The 16,417-nt window shown below is 36.7% G+C and overlaps 1 non-coding gene and 1 pseudogene across 1 annotated transcript; one reads left to right on the top strand and one right to left on the bottom strand.

The window, feature by feature from the left end:
• Positions 1-10,547: 10,547 nt before the first annotated feature.
• LOC132162638 (uncharacterized) lies at positions 10,548-14,521 on the bottom strand (annotated as a pseudogene).
• Positions 14,522-15,353: 832 nt separating this feature from the next.
• Positions 15,354-15,460, top strand: LOC132162675 (small nucleolar RNA R71). Its single transcript, XR_009438254.1, has one exon. It is a non-coding gene; the product is annotated as a small nucleolar RNA R71 (small nucleolar RNA).
• The last annotated feature ends 957 nt before the right edge of the window (positions 15,461-16,417 follow it).

Raw genomic sequence — 16,417 nt, 5'->3', positions numbered from 1 at the left:
TATATATATATATATATATATATATATATATATTGGTTAATGTTTTATGTGGGATATCTGCATGCTAAAAAGTGAGGGGAAGCATGAATTTTCATTTTAATGATTTTAATGCATCTCCTAGTTGTAGGACACCAGCTCCTACCAACTACCCTCAAAATTTTTACCCAAATAAACCATGTTCATTTTGTTTCAATCCTTATCATGAGGAGAACAATTGTCCAGATCTGCGAACTGAGCTCAACGACTTATGGGACAAATTAGATCAAATCAGAGCAGCTAGATCTAACTTTTCATATGAACAAATGAACACCAGTTTCTCTAGCTCGGGGTTTGATTCAAATTTCAATTGTTATAACCCGGACTGGAGCAACCAATATGATTTCTCAGGATCAGCTCAGGCTACAGGAAATTATGCTCACCAATTTGATGAATTGCACCATTCAAAATATCCACAATTCGATCATCAAGCTCAACCTCCTGTTTATCAGTCTACCACTCAAGTGCCTGCACCACAGTCATCACTGGAAGACATGATGAAAGCATTCATGCAATCAATGGATAAGAACATACAAGAGATAAAGCAAGATATGAAGAATACTACCCTGAGCAATTCCCAAGATATACAAGAGCTAAAAGGTTTCACCAATCAAGCCGTACAGGAGATGAGGAATTCCACCATGGCTAACAACAGAGACATACAAGAACTTAAGCAGGCCATGACCAAGATAGAAGGACAGATCAGTCATCTAGTTGCTGACTTCAACAGAATAGAGGAAGAAGAGCTTCAAAGTCAGCTGATGGCTGAAAGGCACTACATGATTGATGAGGATGATTCCAAAAATTCTTATCATGAGCATGCCCAGGTCACCATCACACTTGAGAGTGAGGAAATTGTGGATAACAAAGAGGAGGAAGAGAAAGAGGAGCAAGTTGAGCACCCTGAGCAAGTTGAGCACCATGAGAATAGTGAGCCACCAACAAATCCTGACCTACCCAGTGACATGGAAGTGAGTACTGAAGCTCCCGCCTACATCACTGTCCCTCTTGAGGCACATCAGGAGCCATCTTATGTCAAGATATTCAAGGACTTGTGCACACAAGCACACAAATCTAGGAACCACTTTCCTAAGAAGATCTGTCGAAGCAAGCAAGTCTACATAAGATGGCGAAACATCCTTCCAGAGGGCTATGAAGTTTTGAAGAAGAAAGGGTGGAAAGGATTGGTTGGACATCCGCATGATAGGGGGAAGCGCTGTAAAGTTTCTCCTCCAGTTTATTTTCTGCACTTCACTCCACAAATTCTTTCTTTCCTTTTTCATTATATTGCATTGCTTTTTATTTGTTTTTGTTTCTAACAGCAATTAATCTTTTGATGTTTTGTTTCTATGAAAAAAAAAAATATTGCTGTTAGTTTTTGTTGACAGGTGTTTTGGTGTTTAAGTTTGGTGGACGCCCTAGCCTTGTTCACACTCCGATTTCCTTATTTCCGGTAATGTATTTCTATACTACACATTGAGGGCAATGTGTAATTCAAGTTTGGGGGTATGGAAAAACACTTAGTCTGTTTATTTTTGTTCTTATTTGTTTATTTTTATTTATCATTTTGTGTAAAAAAATTTGAAAAAAAAAAAAAAAAAATTTGTGCTATGTTGTTGTCAAGTTTGAGTTAAACTGTAACTGTGATTTACATTTCATTTGCTTGCTTAAAGGGTTGAACAAATTATTATGTCATTAGGAGTCAGAATCCCTTGACTTATTTTTGGGTAAAAGAGATTTCACTTATTTTGAGATAAATTTTCATGAGCACATTAGCATGTTTTCTATGAGGTATGATGTTTGAGTTTAGGCTTGTTCTCTTTGAGATTTGTTGGATGACCTATTGATGAACAACCATTGGCTTGCAAGATATAAAAATAAAAAAATAAAAAAATAAAAAAAAAAGAGATGGAAAAAGAAAAAAAAGATCATGTTGAGTTTTTCACTGAGTAACCGGACCTCTTGCCTCATTAAGCATTGAGTGTTCGCGTCAAAAGGTGTGAAGTTCAATGTTGATTTATGATATGGCTAATCTGACTTTGTAACCTTTTTGACTTAAGTTAATAAGCCCTTAAGGATGTTCTACATCTAGTGCCCTAAAGCTACCTGGCTTGGGAGTCATTGGCCTAACACTTGTTACATGAGTCAAGTAGAAAGCTTAAGGGAGTTAGACATTGCAGAGCCTGTTTAAAAAAAGAAAAAAAAAAATTGCATATCTTGCCTTGGTTGTTTCATTTGTTAGGGATTTTTTCAAATTTTATGGAACTTATCTTGAGTTTAAACTGAAAGCTTCATGATTATGTGCTAATTACACTTTACACATTTCCGAACATATGAGGTCTCAGTTCTCCATTTATGAGTAATTTGATTTTGGATTTCCTTTTGACTGTTATGATGGTGTTTGTCTTTTTAAGTTTGCTCATGAATAAGAACCATGGTTTATGTGAAACTTCTTTCTTGTTAACAACATAGTGCACAATGTTTGTGGGTATCATTCCTGTTAAGCCCTCACGAGACTTCACTCGTCCACTAGGGATGCCTAGGGGTTTAAAAGGCTTGTTGCATATGTTAAATGCAATCGTCTCTCCCACGAAAGAGGATTTATGTTTCTTGCTTTCATTTTATTTTTCGTTTTGTTTTGCTAAGGGACTATCAAAATGTAAGTTTGGGGGTGTTTGATAAGTGCCAAATATTGCATATTTAGACCCCTTTATTTACATTTACATTAGTTAATCCTTTAGTTGTGTCGTTATTTAATATTTTGTGTTAGTTTTGTGTTTTTAGTATTTTGTAGGTCATTGAAGAAAAACTACAGCTTTAAAGGGAAAAATGCGAAGTTTGGAAGAAAGCATACTTTGAGAAGACCTAGATGATGTGGTTAAGTCTAACCAAATCCAAGAAAAGGTTAAATCAGATTAAAGTTCAGATTGGATAAGATTTCGGATCGGATTCAAATTCAGATTCTGCACACGTCTTAGTATTTTGACCATAACTCTCCGGTCAAATATCGGATTGAAGTGATTCAAACGGCATTAGAAAGCTAGCTAAAAATACTACAATTTGTTGTGAAATAGGATTTTCGTAATTCGGACGGTTTCTATGTCAAAATCGCCCCGCAATTAAGAGACACAAATTTGGATGAATCCTATTCCGATTTCAGACTTCTATTTTGACTGGGAGACAGACCTCCGAATTATCTAGGTTTACTTGGGCTTCTAGGACTTCACTAAGCCTATAAATAGACTTCTTTGCATTCAAGAAAAGACACACAATCCCAGAGAGCAAAATTCTTTTGTTTAGTTTTTCTTTAGGTTTAGGTTTAGGTTTAGATTATATTTTTATGTGGAGCTAAATTCCCAACTAAGGTTGGGGATAAAGCCTCACCGATGAAGAACATCATCACTTTTATGTAAGTTTTTATTATTCTGATTTTATTGGGTTTTATATTTCAATTGTTTTACTTCTAATCAATTGTGTGGAGTCTTGGATATCTCTTGTGATTCAAGGATACATGTGATGATTTGAGATAATTTCATATGATTGATTGCTTGGCTTTTAACTCATAAAAATTGGATATCCCTTGTGATTTGTTCTACGGATACATCTGGTGTTTCAATTGAATTTGGATTCTTTTTGTGATTTGGTCAATGAATGGATACATGGGATGGTTTTGATTAATTCTTTGAAGCATAGTAAAACATATCTATGATTTAATTTGTGAGAACTTCGGATTAATATTGATGAACATAAAGTATGTTGTTATGATTTAGTGAGTGTGAATTCCCAAACCTTAGTACCTTTATCCTTAGATTTACTTATTTTATTTAGTTTATGTTTATCCTTTAATTTTCAAAACTCAAAAATCAAAACCCTTTTGGAACTAGATTAGGATTTAATTAGTTTAGATATAAATTGCTCTTTCAAAAATACAATTCTCTGTGGGATCGACCTCGCACTTGCAATCCATTAAACTACAATTGATTCGTGCACTTGCGAGTTAAATAAATTTGCACAACATTCATGATGATGTTTCTTTCTAATTAATGAGAATTGATCTCTTCTCAAAAAAAAAAAAAAAAAACATAGACATGTATGGGATGAGGAAAGAGCATACGCACGCACTGACGTGAGGCGTTAATTGTCTCACGTGATAATTCCGCAATGGTAGACTCGTTGAGTCAAGCCATCTCTAATTCCAGCCATCTGTTACTCATATGCCCTTTATTATTTTTTTTTTTTAATTTTCTGTATATTCTTTAATTTACAAAGACTATTCTTTCTGTATAACCATTTTAATTTACATCTATAATTACCATGATACAAAACTTGTATTTTCAAATTTTCTTTTTATTAAGTTAATATATATGTATTTTTATGCTTAAAAATTAGGACTAGTCCCATGATTTGACCTTTTATTCATACTTTAGCTCGTTAAAAATCCTAATTGTCATTGGGTCGTAAAGTGACATTTCTAATAAATTATGTCTAGTATTTATTTATGAAAATTGGTATATATGTAAAGAAAAGCCACGTGCCCCTCACATATGGAATGCAAAGACGATGCCCATTGGACAAAGAAAGAAACAGAAGGGAAGTAATATAAGTCTATATAGAAAAGCCAGTTGCCCCTTTTAGGTGAGGAATCAAATTAAAAAGCTATATAGTAAACGATATGTGCACTTACGAGTAACATTAAAACTCACAACAACAAAAAGTTTACTTCAGGGTATATCTTTCTTCTTGCTGGAGGGGCTATATCCTTGTGAAGCAACAAGTAAACTATAGTTGCTACATTTACAATTGAGGTAGAATTTATTGCGTGCTATGAAGCCACTACACAGACACTATGGTTGAGAAATTTTGTTGGTGGTCTCAAGATTTTCGATTCTATAGCAAGACCAATAAAGATCTTCTGCAATAATCGTGCTGCCATATTCTTCTCTGAGAATAATAAAAGTGGAAGCAGAAGTAAGCATATCGACATCAAGTACCTTCATGTGTGAGAGAACATCAAAAGAAATGAAGTGTTCATTGAGCATATCAATACTGATTTGATGATTACGGATCCTATGACTAAAGGCTTACCAGTAAAGCTATTTAAAATTCATGTGGACCATATGGGGCTCACTAATTCATTTTGTACTTAGTTATTTCTTTTAGTCTATAGACATCAAGTTATTGTTATGAAGTTTTGTTCACATTTATTACCTTATCCATGGAAATAAAAATAAAGTTGGACCTAAATAACTTTTGGGAACTTTATTCATAAAGTTTGATTGCCCATACAATACTGATTTAGGGGATATTATATATTGTAATGCATGGAAGGGATGTCATATTATATAATGGTTTTACCGCCATGATTCATATGTAGTATTCCTTGTGTGAGTGGGAGGATTCCATAAATGGTTGGAATAAATAAAGTAAATGTCATATTATAGAATCGAACCGTATAAGGAATTTATGTGTCATAGGGGCCAAGTGGGAGAATGTAAGAAAATCCATTTAAGATATGGACTTTATGTAACATTTTAATTTACTGTATTTATTATAATTTGGTTACGATATTGAGGAATTTATTCTAGCAAAAGGATGTTATGGAATTCAAAAAGATGTTATAAAATTGATTTTATTGAGTGGTTTGCTCCTTGATGGGAGGATCAAAATCAATAACTTTTAAGAATAAGAGTCCCTGACCTACCTATAAAAAGCCCTGTGTATTCCCTTATTTGATATTGGTAGGCATAGGTCAGAATAACCTATTTCTCTATATTTTTCTGTTGTCAGGCTCTTTGATTGTTCAAGAAAGGTTTTCTTCACTTTCTTGAGCAAAGCAATGATCGGAGGTATTTATATAATTAAATTATTTCGTTGCTAATTTATATTGCTTACAATCTATTCCCCCCCCTCTCTCTCTCTCTCTCTCTCTCTCTCTAGAATGCTAGAATGAAAACAAAGGGCAAAGAGGGATGTAGAACCAGGGTAGGAGTTGGTGTCGCCCAGTCCCCATTTTTGCAGTACAACGAGAGGGAGAGAGAGGGAGGAAGAGAAAGAAAAACACGCGAGAGATTAAACATGTTTTGTGCGAAAATTTCAGGAACAACGCCACTAGATCATGCATGATTTTTCGGACAAAAACGACATCGTTTTATATTAGCATCGACTTTTCGTCGACACTAATATAATCCTACAACATCGATATCTAAAACTGATAGTTTTTTTAAGTTTTTTAGCTTACCAAAAAAAATAATATTAACCTATAGTTTTCTTTAAAAAAATAAATTTATAAAGTTGTGTATATATTTTTTTAGATTTTTTTTTGGGTTAAATACTCCAAACCCCCCTAGGGTTTTCCAACTTTATTTTTTTTCCCCTAGGGTTTCATTTTTATCACAGGAGGTCCCTGTAGTTTTGATAAGTGACCAAATTAGTCCATCCGTTAGTTGACCGTTAGGACTGACACGTGGACCAATCAGACGTCGACACGTGGCACATATATTAATTTTTTAAAATTTTTTTTAAAAAATTTAAAAATATATATATATATTTTTTTAAATTAAAATGTATTTAAAAAAAAAAAAGAAAAACATTGGGGTGGCCTCCACCCCAATTGTTTTTTTTCTTTTTTTCTTTTTTTTTTTTTTTAAAAAAAAAAACATTTTTTTTAATTAAAAAAAATTTAAAAAATTAAATAGGTGCCACGTGTCAACATTTGATTGGTCCACATGTCAGTCCTATCGGTCAACTAACGGTCAACTAACGGATGGACTAACTTGGTCTTTTATCAAAACCCAGGGAGGTCCTGTGATAAAAATGAAACCCCAGGGGGATAAAAATAAAGTTACCAAACCCCAGGGGGGTATTTGGTATTTAACCCTTTTTTTTTTTTTAAGATTTTAAAAATTTTTTTTTTATTATTATTATTTTTTAATTTTTAAAGATTTGTACGATATTTTTATTGACCAACGACTTCGATATTGTGGAGTTCAATCTTCTTCGTCCTAAAATTTATGGATTGATCGAACTACTTCACTAGATTCGATCAATGGATCTTATCGCGATGGATTGGACTAATGCACTACCATTGACCTATTAATCTTATCATGATTGATGGGATTAATACACAATGATATATAATACAAAATTCATAGATTTTGATCGATCATTTGATCGTTTCACGATCAATCGGACTAATGTAGTAAGATCGATCAGATGGTCGATTGGGACTTTAATTGTGTCAAGTTTGATCAATCAGACTAATGCACTATGATCGATCGATTGATCTTATCATGATTGATTGGACTAATGCACAAGGATAGATAATTCAAAATCCATAGAGATCGATTGATCATTTAAACGTATCACGATCAATGTGACAATTGCACTAAGTTCGGTCAAACATTCAATTGAATCTTCAATTGTGTCAAGTTCAATCAATCATAGAAAAGATCATAATTTCTTTGGGACATGGATGTGGGGCTTAATCTTTCTTCTAATGGGAGGATGCTAAAGAAATTATCTCCATCAATGTTAAAGAGATTATCACAATCAATTAGTCGGTGACTTGTGATTGTTGTGCAAATTTATTTAACTCGCAAGTGCACGAATCAATTGTAGTTAATGGATTGCAAGTGCAAGGTCGAACCCATAGGGAATTATATTCTTGAAAGCAATTTTAAATCTAAATTAATTAAACCCTAATCTAGTTCCAAATTTTTGGGAGATTTTTTTTGTTTGAATGAAAAAACAAAAGCATGAACAATTTAAAGTGATTAAAATCTTATGACGAAGCACTAAGGTTTCGGAATCCGGACTCACAAATTCATAACAACATAATTTCATGATCTATAATATTCTCCAAAGTTCTCACATATAAATCTTAAGTTTGTTTTACTATTGCTTCAAAGAATTTATCAAAAGATCCCATGTATCCATTCATAACCCGAATCACAAAAGAAATCCAATATTCGATCAAATCATTAACTGTATCCGTAAATCACAAGAAAATATCCAATCTTTATCAAAACATCAATTGTATCCAGAGAATAAATCACAGGGGAAATCCAATTTTTAACAAAGAAAACCAAGCAATCAATTATATTGAATAATCTTAAATCATCAAGTGTATCCTTGAATCACAAAAGATATCCAAGAGTTATTCAATCCAATTGATTAGAAGTAAAACAATAGAGCAATTAAACCATTAAATTGGGAAATATTACATACATGAAACAAAGTTGCTAATCATAAGTGAGGCTTCATCTTCAACCTTAGTTGAAGGTTTAGCCTCTCATGTTATTGAAAGACAAAACAAAATTGATTGAATTCATAATGTAAAATCGAGTACTTACAAATAAGAATCACAAAGTAGAGATTCAAAAGTTAGGAAAACCTTAAACTCTCTTCTTTCTCCTCTGCAATCTTCAAATTCGTAGTCCCCTCAACTAATCTGATAATTCCCTATTTATAGACCTAAAACTTAGGGTTTTACAAGTTGAAATCGGATACAATTCGTCCAGGTTTGTACCATTTAATTACGGGACGATTTTGGAATAGTAAACGTCCGAATTAGCAAAATCCTATTTCACAATGAATTTTAGTATTTTGAGTTAGCTTCCCAACGCCGCTTGAATCACCTCAATCGGATATGTGAGCGAAAAGTTATGGTCAAAATACTGAGACGTGTAGAATCTGAATTTGAATCTAATTCGAAATTTTATCCAATCTTATCCTTAATCCGATTTACCCATTTCTTGGATTTGGTTAAACTTAACCATATCATCTAGGTCTTCTCAAAGTGTGTTTTCTTCCAAAAAGTAGTTTTTTTCTTCAACACCTACAAAATATTAAAAACACAAAACTAACACAGAACATCAGATAATAACACAGCTAAAGGATTAACACAAGTAAATTAAGGGGTCCAAATATGCAATATTTGGCACACATCAAACACCCCCAAACTTAACTTTTGCTAGTCCCTTAGCAAAACAAAACGAAAAATAGAATGAAAACAAAACAAAACAAAACATAAATCCTCTTTCGTGGGAGAGACGATTGCATTTAGCATATGCAACAAGCCTTTTAAACCCCTAGGCATCCCTAGTGGACGAGTGAAGTCTCGTGAGGGCTTAACAGGAATGATACCCACAAACATTGTAGTACTATGTTGTTAACAAGAAAGAAGTTTCACATAAACCATGGTTCTCATTCATGAGCAAACTTAAAAAGACAAACACCATCATCACTATCAAAAGGAAATCCAGAATCAAATCACTCATAAATGAACAATTTAGACTTCATATGTTCTGAAATGTGTAAAGTGTAATTAGCATACAATCATGAAGCTTTCAGCTTAAACTCAAGACAAGTTCTATAAAATTTGTAAGAATCCCTAACAGATGAAACAACCAAGGCAAGATATGCAATTTTTTTTTTTTTTTTTTTTTTAACAGACTTTGTAGTGTCTAACTCCCTTAAGCTTTCTAATTGACCCATGTAACAAGTGTTAGGCCAATGACTCCCAAGCCAGGTGGCTTTAGGGCACTAGATGTAAAACATCTCTAAGGGCTTAGTAACTTAAGTCAAAAAGGCTACGAAGCCAGACTAGCCATATCTTAAATCAATATTGAATTTCACACCTTTTGACACGAACACTCAATGCTTAATGAGGCAAGAGGTCCGGTTACTCAGCGAAAAACTCAACATGATCTTTCTTTTCTTTTTCCTTCTCTTTTTATTTATTTATTTACTTTTTTATTTTTTTATATCTTGCAAGCCAATGGTTATTCATCAATAGGTCATCCAACAAATCTCAAAGAGAACAAGCTTAAGCTCAAACATCATACCTCACAGAAAACATGCTAATGTGCTCATAAAAATTTATCTAAAAACAAGTGAAATCTCTTTTATCCAAAAATAAGTCAAAGGACTCAGACTCCAAATGACATAATGATGTGTTCAACCCTTTAAGAAAGCTAATGAAATGCAAACCACAGTCACTGTTTAACTCAAACTTGACAAAAACATAGCATAATAATTTTTTTTTTTTTCAATTTTTTTTTTTTTTTTTTTTTTTAAACACAAAAAGACAAATAAAACTAAACAAATAAAAAACAAAAATAAATAGACAAAGATAGACAAAGTGTTTTTCCATACCCCCAAACTTGAATCACACATTGTCCTCAATGTAGGCAGAAACACAATACCAAGAGGTATAAGGAACCAGAGTGAGCAAAGAGACGACCCCCAAACTTACTCATAATAACACCTGTCCTGAAAAACACAAAAATAAAACAAAAATGAAGATAGACGAAACAACACAAAAAATGACTAAAAATACCAAAGAAAAAGGAATGCCTCCCATAAGCGCTAAGTTTACAGTCTTCAGCCAGACTTTTCACCGCTGATGATTAAGTAGACGATGTAGGATCTTCCAAAGGCAATTCCTCACTCTCCGAAATTTCCAGTTCCAAGAATGGCTTCAACCGCTGACCATTGACCTTGAGAACACTTCCATTCTTAGGATCCTGGATTTCGATGGCTCCATGAGTAGAAACTGCACGCACTATGAATGGTCCAGTCCATCGGGATTTGAGCTTTCCTGGAAACAGATGCAGACGTGAGTTGTAAAGGAGGACTTTCTGACCAACTTCAAATGATCTTCTCAAAATGTTTTGGTCATGGATCTTCTTCATCTGATCTTTGTATAGCTTGGCACAGTTGTAGGCATCATTCCTCAATTCTTCTAATTCATCTAGCTGTAACTTCCTTTGCTCACCAGCCTTGGTGAGGTTGAAATTTAGCTGCTTTATAGCCCAATAAGCCCGGTGCTCCAATTCCACAGGGAGGTGACAAGCCTTGCCATACACGAGTCGGTAGGGAGACATGCCAATTGGAGTCTTGAATGCAGTCCGGTATGCCCACAGAGCGTCATTGAGTCGAAGAGACCAGTCCTTCCTTGTCGGGTTCACCGTCTTTTCTAATATCCTCTTGATTTCTCTGTTGGATATCTCAACTTGCCCACTTGTCTGAGGATGGTAGGGAGTTGCAACTTTATGAGTAATACCATACTTCTTCATGAGTTGCTCAAAATATCGGTTGCAGAAATGCTTCCCCCCATCACTGATGATGGCACGTGGTGTCCCAAAACGTGCGAACACATTTTCCTTCAAAAATTGCAACACGACTCTGTGATCATTAGTCTTGCAGGCAATAGCCTCCACCCACTTGGAAACATAATCCACCGCCACAAGGATGAAAAGATACCCATAAGAATTAGGGAAGGGACCCATGAAATCAATGCCCCAAACATCAAACAGCTCCACAATAAGGATCGGGTTCAGCGGCATCATATTCCTTCTTCCAATGCTCCCCAACTTCTGGCATCTATCACAGGCTGAACAGTAGGCATGGGCATCACGAAAAATGGAGGGCCAATAGAATCCACTTTGAAGAATCTTCGCCGCGGTCTTTTTAGAACTGAAGTGGCCTCCACATGCATGATCATGGCAAAAAGATAGGACATTTTGCTGGTCATTTTCAGGAATGCATCTCCTTATAATCTGATCTGGGCAGTATTTGAACAGGTAAGGATCATCCCAAAAGAAGTACTTCGCCCCAGCCAAGAATTTTGATTTGTCTTGCCTAGTCCAATGTGATGGCATTTGGGCAGTGACAAGGTAGTTCACTATGTCTGCGAACCATGGTGCATGATTTTGAGAGATGTGCATAAGTTGTTCATCAGGGAATGTCTCAGCAATCGGCACAGCATTTTCATTGAAGTCGACAACCAGCCTAGATAGATGGTCAGCTACCACATTCTCGGAACCCTTCTTGTCCCGAATTTCAATATCAAACTCTTGCAGCAACAGAATCCACCGGATGAGACGAGATTTAGCATCTTTCTTTGACAATAGATATTTCAGTGCAGCATGATCCGAGTAGACTAAGACTTTAGACCCTAGCAAGTAAGATCTAAACTTATCCAGAGCAAACACTACAGCTAACAACTCCTTTTCAGTAGTGGAGTAGTTAAGTTGTGCATCATTCAGAGTCTTGCTGGCATAGTATATGACATGCGGAATCTTCTCTACTCGCTGACCCAAAACGGCTCCCATAGCATAATCAGAGGCATCACACATTATCTCGAACGGAACCCCCCAATTAGGTGGGTGAATGATTGGTGTAGAAGTTAAGGTCTTTTTCAGAATCTCAAAGGCTGTCTGGCACTTGTCATTGAAGTCAAAAGGAACATCTTTTGCCAATAGATTACATAGAGGTCTTGCTATCTTGCTGAAGTCCTTGATGAATCTTCTGTAAAACCCAGCATGTCCCAGAAATGACCGAACCTCCTTAACTGTCCGCGGGGGCGGAAGGTTAGATATCAGATCAACCTTAGCTCTGTCAACCTCAATACCTTTGTGGGAAATTACATGCCCTAAAACAATTCCTTGTTTCACCATGAAGTGGCATTTTTCCCAATTCAGAACCAAATTCTTCTCCTTGCACCGTACCAGCACCAATGTGAGATGATGTAGACATTCCCTAAATGATGAGCCAAAGACTGAGAAGTCATCCATGAAGATCTCCAGGTGACGTTCAACCATATCTGAAAAGATGCTGATCATACATCGCTGAAAAGTGGCGGGTGCATTGCACAATCCAAACGGCATACGGCGATAGGCAAACGTACCGAACGGACAAGTGAAAGTAGTCTTCTCTTGATCTTCGGGGTCCAGAGGAATTTGGTTGTAGCCGGAGTAACCATCAAGGAAACAGTAGTACTCATGGCCTGCCAATCTCTCCAACATCTGATCGATGAAAGGTAGAGGAAAATGGTCTTTTCTTGTCACGGCATTTAACTTCTTGTAGTCAATGCACACTCTCCATCCTGACTGCACACGAGTGGGGACCAACTCATTTTCCTTGTTCTTGATAACTGTAATCCCTGCCTTCTTCGGCACCACATGAATGGGACTCACCCATTTGCTGTCAGAGATTGGGTATATGATTCCCGCATCCAGAAGTTTAATTACCTCTGCTCGAACTACCTCTTGCATGGCCGGATTCAACCGTCTCTGTGGCTCGCGAGAAGTTTTAGCATTTTCTTCCAGATGAATCTTATGCATCACTACTGCAGGGCTGATTCCTTTGATATCTTCTATTGACCACCCGATTGCTTCTTTATGCTCTCTCAAAACTTCTAACAGCTCATGTTCCTGATCACTATCCAAATCGGCAGCAATGATCACAGGCAGAGATTCTATAGGATCCAGATACTTGTACTTCAGGGTGTCTGGTAGAGGCTTCAACTCCCGCTTGACAGGCTCAACTACTAATGAAGATGGATCAGGGGACGATGTCAAAGTAATTTCTGTAGTCTCCGTCTTTATCTCAGGCGTTGAGTCTAACAAGGCGTCAGCTTGTTCCAATAAAGTGTCCAGTGCCATGTCACTTCCCAGTGCAATCAGGCATTCTCCCAAAGGGTCTTCAATATCTGGTTCATTGACAGTTTTCTCTACTATCTCCTCAATTAAGCATGTGCTTCTGACCTCCTCATACTCAAATGGCTGCTTGCTGATATCAAAGATGTTCAGTTCCACTGTCATGTTTCCAAATGATATCTTCATGACTCCAGTTCTACAGTTGATTAGGGCATTAGCCGTAGCTAAAAAGGGACGCCCTAATATGATTGGAACTTGAATTTCTGCATTTTCCATCTCTGTATCTAGGACAATGAAGTCCACAGGGTAGTAGAACTTATCAACTTTGATCAGCACGTCTTCAATAATTCCTCTTGGAACCTTCACAGATCTGTCAGCCAACTGAAGCGTAATTGAAGTGGATTTCAATTCTCCCAATCCCAACTAAACAAATACTGAATATGGCAGTAGATTTACACTGGCACCCAAATCCAACAGAGCTTTCTCAACTCGATTGTCACCAATCTTGCAAGCAATGGTAGGACATCCAGGGTCCTTATACTTTACAGGCATCTTGTATTGCAAGATAGAGCTGACCTGCTCAGTCAGGAAAGCTTTCTTGGGGACGTTCGTCTTTCTCTTGATGGTGACCAAATCCTTCAGAAATTTGGCATAAGAAGGCACTTGCTGGATGGCATCTAGGAATGGAATGTTTATCTGCACTTGCTTGAACACTTCCAAAATATCATCGAACTTCGAGCTCTTCTTTGGCGGTTTCAGTCTTTCTGGATACGGAGCCTTGGGTATATACTTTTTGGAAGGATCCTCAGTAATCGGAATGGCAATGTCCGGTCCTGTGTCTTCCGTAGGCTTGTCCAGGTTTTCCTTCTCTTCTGCAGCCTTAGTGGCCTCTTCAGGCATGACCACTTGATTATCCACCTGTTTGCCTGACCTCAAAGTGTGATGGCTTGTACATGATCCTGACCATGCATAGAGGCAGAGGAACTTCCAATCACAAATTGCCCTTTTGGGTTAGGCACAGGTTGACTAGGGAACTTCCCTCTTTCTCTTTCCCCCACTTGATTTGCTATATGGCCAACTTGTCCTTCTACCTTGATCATGGCCTGCTTAAGTTCTTGTATGTCTCTGCCATTAGCCATGTTGGAATTCCTCAGCTCCTGTACAGCTTGGGAATTGCTCATGGTAGCATTCTTCATATCTTGTATGTTCTTATCCATTGATTGCATGAATGCTTTCATCATGTCTTCCAGTGATGACTGTGGTGCAGGCTGTGGCCCTTGAGTGGTGGATTGATAAGCAGGAGGTTGAGTTTGGTGAGATGGCCTGAACTGATTCTGAGCTTGAATGGATGTATCTCTCTGGTTCAGTGGTTGATTCTGCTTCCAAGAGAAATTAGGGTGATTCCGCCACCCTGGATTGTAAGTTTCAGAAGACGGTCCAGTTGTGGGTTTTCTGTACTCATTGAAGGCATTGACTTGCTCAGTTGGATACTCTGTTGACAGAGTTGGGCAGTTTTGAGTGAAATGCATTTGACTCTCACATAACCCGCATGCATCAACTTGGTAAGTATCTGCTGCATTCACTGATTTGTTTAAGACCATAGTGTCAAACTGACGCCTGAGAACCTTGAACTCTTCCCTTAATTCAGCATCATTCCTCACCTCATGGATGCCTCCTGTCTTGGGAGCGGGTTGTTGTCTGTCCCAACAATCTTGAAAATCCCATTGTTGTGCTCGTTCAGCCATTTCGTCCAAAGTTTTATAGGCTTCATCCCCAGTAAGACTTAAGAATTCTCTACCATTCATAGTCTCAAGTGAGTTTCGCTCACTTGGTGTTAGTCCCCTATAGAAAATTTGAACAAGCACCTCATTCTCAAACCCGTGGGGTGGGCATTTTATAGTAAGCTCTTTAAACTTCTCCCAACTATCGGTGAATCTTTCCCCTTCTTTCTGTCTGAAATTGGTGATCTGTAGACGGAGGTTATTGATTTTGGAAATTGGGAAGAATTTGTTGTAAAATTTGCTTTGCAGCATATCCCAAGAAGTGATAGATCCAGGTCTATTGTTGAGTAGCCAGGATTTCGCCCTATCATGTAGGGACAGAGGGAATAACCGAAGACGCACCGCTTCTGCTGGGGCATTTTGCGTATTAACAATGTCGCAAATTTCCAAAAAAATCCTCACATGAACATATGGATCCTCATTCTCTAATCCTCTAAATGCAGGAAGGTGGCCTATTGTACTCGGCTTCAACTCGAAGCGAGTAGCTGGCAACACTATACACGATGGTGTGTTGGTAATATTGGGTACGAACAGCTCCCTAAGGGATCTAGGTTGATTTCGTTCTCCCATCTTAACAGACTTTTCTGAATCAGACTCGGAACTTTGAGAATTGGTGGGTGAGTTTGGTGGCTGTCTTAGATTCTCTCTCGCTGTTCTTTCAATTTCAGGATCAAAAGCGTTTAACTCCAGATTTAAAGCCCTACGACCGAACATGCAAATAGGAACTAACAAGCTAACAAGCTAACAAACTAATAAACTAAAAACTGAAATGAATTGAACTAAATTAAATTATATTAAACTAACTAAACACAATTGCAAGCAGAAATTAATTTAAACAGAAACTAAAAACTCACAAAAAAGGACCAAAAGATTTTGGCAAAAATCTACTGAACTGTTGCGGTTGCTGTCTTGGCCACAAGTGTGCTCGATCGTAGCAGGGCTGTAACACAAACAAAACAACAACAAAAAACAAAAAGAAAAATCTTTTTTTTTTTTTTTTTTTTTTAAATTTGTATTAGTAACACAAATAAAACAAAACAAATTGCAGAAAAATAAAATCCTAATTATAACTAGTAGAAGAATAAAACGGATCTAGAAATAAATTGGTTTCAAAAAATAAACAATTCCCCGGCAACGGCGCCAAAAACTTGTTGTGCA

Source organism: Corylus avellana, chromosome ca9, assembly GCF_901000735.1.
Source record: "Corylus avellana chromosome ca9, CavTom2PMs-1.0".
Classification (NCBI taxonomy): domain Eukaryota; kingdom Viridiplantae; phylum Streptophyta; class Magnoliopsida; order Fagales; family Betulaceae; genus Corylus; species Corylus avellana.
The sequence above is the reverse complement of the archived record's forward strand: the minus strand, read 5'-3'. Positions and strand labels throughout refer to the sequence as shown.